The sequence below is a fragment of the Tarenaya hassleriana genome, unplaced genomic scaffold, assembly GCF_000463585.1.
Source record: "Tarenaya hassleriana unplaced genomic scaffold, ASM46358v1 Cleome49, whole genome shotgun sequence".
NCBI classification, from domain to species: domain Eukaryota; kingdom Viridiplantae; phylum Streptophyta; class Magnoliopsida; order Brassicales; family Cleomaceae; genus Tarenaya; species Tarenaya hassleriana.
This window is the reverse complement of record NW_010967605.1, coordinates 721,428-727,310: the sequence shown is the minus strand read 5'-3', so window position 1 is coordinate 727,310 and position 5,883 is coordinate 721,428.

Genomic DNA, 5,883 nt, shown 5'->3' with positions numbered 1-5,883 from the left:
AAAAGATGCGCTTAACGCTCAACATCGAGGGTGGCGAAAGATCGATTATCTTCGCCTCTCAGACCCTCCCATCATTTGAGCAAGATAGGTCGAGCTAATGACGTTAAACAAGCGCTGCTCAGGAGGCAACCGAGCACTATAACTTTTTTTTTCTTTTCTTTTTCTTTGTAGCATAGGTAGTAGAGACCATGATTGTATTTTGGATCCTTCGGAATGCATTGCTATTATTATGCTTTTGTCCGGATAACGTTTGTTGTTCTATGAGCGTTTACACAGGCACATGAGAGATGAGCATCGACTTCCAAGAGACAATGTTGGATAGGTTCCAATTTACAGAGTTTGTAGAGCTCTTGCGTTTGACGTGAGTTAACTTCGTTGCGAGCGAACGAATTTCGCAGAGCTAAGCCTTCTCTATCCCTCTTATTGGTTCTTTTCACACGTTGTTTTGGATTCTACTTTTCCGGGCGAGAGTCTACACCGTGGACGGTGTATGATTCAAGTCTGGAGGGTGGATAGATCCTTCATACATTCAGGTTTATCTACTTAGGATGTTTAGGTGCATTTTATCATGGCATATAGACTTAGAAAAATTTTTCACTTTTGCATATCACTTTGCATTAGTTGCATTCACGTTTTCTTTTTCCTTTTTTCCATATAGATGATTTTTGTTAGGTTTGCATGATTGAATATGACATATAGATATAGGTTCATATAGGTTCACGTGCGTACCTCGGACACCCGTTTTGAACATCATTTGGAGGATTTTTGGGATGATAGAGTAGAAATATCTTGATGATCTAGTGACTTTGTAGAACGTGGTTGAACCGTGTCGAATTGATAGTTCTCCAGACTTTCCATATAAAGTTTGTGGGATAAGATTGTTGTTTGGAACCTACGGAGTTGAAACGACTATATCCAGGTTATAAGTTTCGTTTAGAACCTTTTCCGAGTCTTGCAGGTCGATGAAACCTTGGGAAAATAAAGCATCTCGACACTCCGCTGTCAAAATCTCGTCAACGAAAATCGTTCGAGGACATGAGTGCATCGATTGATGGTTCGGGTCTAAGTTGTGGGTCGGACATCGCATGGAAAGAAAAAAAAAGAAGAAAAAAAAAGAGAGAGAAAAAAAAAGAAAGAGAAAAACGATGTCCTTCAACTTCAACGGCCTAGAAACCCGAGGTGCTAGCGTTTGATAGAGAAATTCAACAAAAAGGTAAAAATCCAGGTAAAATTAGAACTAAGATCGAAGAGGCTAAGTTGAGATAAGAATGGGTTCGGAAATATGCTTGGTGAGTTGTAGAGACTCTAATGGGTTCTAGGTGGCAATAAAAATCCCATGGCTAGGTAGATTAGTCTTTGGTAGAAAGATCATAGTAAACCGGTTTGGGTATGATTCTCGGGAAACTAGCATTGGATGGATGTTTCGCTTTTGAGTTTCATGATGATGCTATTTGATGTTCGTCATTCCCTGTTTTGCAGATTTTATTCCTTCATTCTTTACTCGAGGACGAGCAAAGGTTTAAGTCTGGGGGATTTGATAACTCCTATTCTTCTCTATATTTTGATGAGAGTTTGTCTAGGTTTTATAGGATAATCACATGCATTCATAGCACTCTAGGCATGTTAGGACACAAAACCCGGTTGTGCTTTAGTTTTGCAGAGTTACAGGTTTCGAAGATGATTGGACTCGAAAAGGAGCTATTTGGAGCGTTAAAGGAGAAGTCCGGATGAGGTACTCATGTTGCGACATCAATAACTTTCCCTATAGAGGTCCAAATCGTGCGAAACATCTACCATTGGAAAGAGCACTTCAAGAGCTTCGCGTAGACACCAGAATCGTGTAAATCTGATACCGGAGTAGAAAGTTATGAGCGAATTCGTGAAGACCAGAAAACTGCCAGTGCAGGACCGGATCCAACTAAATCCGATCCGGATCAAGAACGCAGAATTCGACCCCAGGAATCTAGATCCGGTCCGGATCCACATGGAAACGGCCCGGATCCAGTCAAAAACCCTATTTCGCGATTTTCAGCATCCGAATGGGAATAGGACTCTTGGGAGCCGCCCTAGGGTTATAAAAAAGCCCTAGCCACGTCCTAGAACAATGGAGAACCTTAGAGAACACTTAGATACAGATTTTTGGAGAGCTTTTGGTGAGAGAAGAATAGAAGTTCACGGGATTTCGGGAAGAAGAAGGAAGATTCGACCGTGGAGACTACACATCTGCATGAGATTTTCTTTCCTCTATTTTATCTCTTTCTTTTTGAGCTTTTTATTGTTTTCCATGAACTGTGAGTAGATCCACGGCTATGGGTTAGGGATTCGTATGTGTTTTGGGTATGTTTGAACCCTAACTTGGATTTCGGTTTTGATTTGTTTTGGTTCTATTGATTTGCGCTTTTATTGGATTGATGCTTGCTAACTCCTTGGTCAATTATCTTATATTCTAAACTACATAGAGATATGAGTTGGTTTCGGATCAAAATCAATAGGATAGATCGTATTATTCACATAGAGATATGGTTTAATCGATCTAGGATTGATGATAGCGTTCTTTATGCACCTAGGGTTAACTTGAATAGATCGAGAGATTGATGAGTTACTCTGTAGGTAGGGAGTTAGTAGACCGAGAGGTGAATTCTCTATATTTGTTGCTTGATGATTCCCGAATACAAGTCATAATCGTTATTCTCGCATGCTTAGCATATACCCATACACGCGAATACGATCCCGACACCCGTAGTCATCCTTGTTTGATAGGTTACTCGTTTTCATTGCTTTCTCATTCCGTTTTCCATAGATTCTATATACTTCTATCATCATGTGCTTGCTTGCTTTGATCTATTTTCGATTTAGATTTGGATTTAGCAACCGGTCCTCGTGTTCGACCCCCGTGTTACGACGATCCGTATCCTTGCGGTGAGTTGTGAATTGGGTTATAGATTTTAGACTCGGTACACACGTATCAATGAAGTACCAAGCCTACATCGATTGTCCCAAGAGGACAATCTGGTTTACAGACGAATTCGGAGGGTTCGAGTTTTGGGGCCGAGGAGCGCTAGTAGCGGACCCGATCATCGCGGTACTGAAAGCCGAGAAGATGATCAGAAAGGGGAACAAAGCCTTCCTGATAGTCATTACAACTACACAGGAATCGGAGAGGAGGCTGGAGGATACGCCGTTGTCGGGGAGTTTCCATATGTGTTTCCCGACGATCTACCGGGATTATCACCCAAAAGGGAGGTTGACTTCAGCATAGGCATGTTACCCGGTACTGAGCCAATCTCTAAGGCTCTGTACCGAATGGCACCTACGGAGATGGTCGAACTGAAGAAACAGTTGAATGAGTTGGTGAAGTAGGGTTTTATTTGCCCTAGTGATGGCTCGGATTTTATCTAGATTTTATACAGAATATGCCTTTGGTTTCTAAACGGTTTCCACACATACTAGGCATATTAGAGCCATCTTTAGGTCTCTGGGACTAGGTTTTGAATATTGCAGGAACTTGAGAGTTTTGAGACGGAACGGAGAAGACAGAAGCATAATTTCCCAGAATCAGGTCTGGAACGGACGAACTGTGTATGGCGGAACGGATGGACTGTGTAACGGAGCGGATAGACCACAAGACAACCCTCCGAACCAGAACTACAGAACGGACGGACCGTAATACAACGCAAAACGGACGGTCCACAGGTGCAGAACGGACGGTCCGAAGATACAGGAACGGACGGTCTGTGAAGAAGCTGGAACGGACGGTGTGATAAACCGAACTAGCCTAGAACAGATGGACCACTTGACAGACTCCGCCAAAGCTATGCCGTTTCGCCATTCTCTTGGGGTTTTTGAGGGGAAATGAGTGAGGGGAGCCCTAAGTTTGATTGGGGGCACTACAAGAAAACTATTTTTTTGCAACGAAATTTTTTCGTTGCTAACAGGGAAATTTCGTTGCAAAACGCCTTTTGCAACGAAATACGAACGAAAATTCTTGCGTTGCTAACTCGTCGTTGCAAAACAGAAATCGTTGCTAATCATTGCAACTAGCAACGATCTAGCAACGAAGCTATTTTCGTTGCTACGTGCAACGAAACAAATTGCGTTGCTACAGCGTTGTAACATTAGCAACGCAATTGCGTTGGTAGTAGCAACGTATTCGGCACGAAATTTTTCGTTGCTAATAGCAACGCTTAGCAACGAAAACTGTGTTGCAACGGTTGTTCCACTGTTATAAAAATGATAATATTGCAACGAAATTGCGTTACAACGTTGCGTTGCAAACATTCTTGCAATGTTTGTAGCAACTATCTTTTGCGTTGCAAAAACTCTGTAGCAACGCTATTAGCAACGAAATATTGCGTTGCTAAATTTTAAAAAAAAATTTTAAAAAAATAAAAAACAAAAATATAAAAAAAAACAATTTATTGAAAATCAAAATCATTCAAATTAACATCGGGCGCATCTTCACCACCATCGTCGGGAGCATCATCATTTGCACCGCTACCTCCTGCACCGCCGATATTGACATTTCCTATGTTTCGGTCAACTAGCAATTGGAGGTAGTTGTGTCGCTGCTTTAGTTCGTCGTACTCAGTTCGCGACACAAAATTGTTCTGCACCTGTTCTTCTAATTCTTGGAGTCATCGCTGTAGTGTGACAATCTCCTGAACAACTGGTGCTCCTCCTTCCCCGGCAGCGGTGTTGACGATATCTTGTTTGAGCGACCCAAGTCCATATATACGACCGTATTTGTTTGGTTTTACGGTCTGAATTCAAATATCTCAATTAGTATGTGATTTAATTATAACTAAAAAATAAAATATTATCAGAAATAAAAAATAAACCAACTAATTACCTTGACATATAGTTCATCGATTTGTTGTTAGGACAATTGCGTTGTAGTATTCATTCCCAACGCAGTCGCTTGAGATTCTTCCAGCGTTGTTTGCTGTGATATATAAGAGTTAAAAATTTAATAATTAATCTATATTTATAAAACTATTTATATATTTAAAAACGTACCGCTTGTTCGATCTCGTCAATCAAATTTTTGGCTTTCCTGTCGATTATAGTACCATCTTTCCTTATATGTGTAACCTTTAACACATCAAGAAGCGATAGTTGCTTTCCATACGTTCGGGCCTACAACCAAAATTTTTATAACATTAATAATTTTCTATATATTATATATATGATATTTGAAAAGATATATCAATTAATTACCAATGCATCCATGACCTGACTAAATGGTTTTTGCCCCGATGTATGCTTGCTTGGACTAGTTTCGGGAGTCACGTCCGTCATTCTACTTTGTTTCGCCTTTTTACTTCTTTCAGTGTTGACGGGATTCTCCCAATACTCCACCATCTGGGCCCAAAATCCGCTTTCAATGTTCTTCGGGGAAGAACGATCTGGTTTCATCTGCCAATATCGTTTATACCTGTTGACCTTGGATTTGAGTAGGTCCATGACACATCTTTTCCATGCATCATAGACCTTCGAGGTATGCACCTCATCCCAATACCAAGATTGCTAAAAAAACTTAATTAAAAATAATAGACAAATTTTTTTATTAATTTACTAATTTAAAAAAAATAACTTACAGTAAAACTAGCAAACCAGTGTTGCCGAGTGGTCTCGGGTAATGAGGACCAATTCATCCAAGGTCCAGTAAAATTACTTTCAATAAACGATGAGACGGAATTATTAATCGCCTGATCGACATTAAACCTAAAAATTACCAATAAAATTAATATTTTTTAAACAAATTTATATATTAATTTTTTTAAAAACATAATTAAATTTTACCACAATGCTCCATCCTCTTTGTTATGATGGAGTTTACGCAATCGCATCCTCTGTGGATTGGACGTGATGTCGGAGTACTGC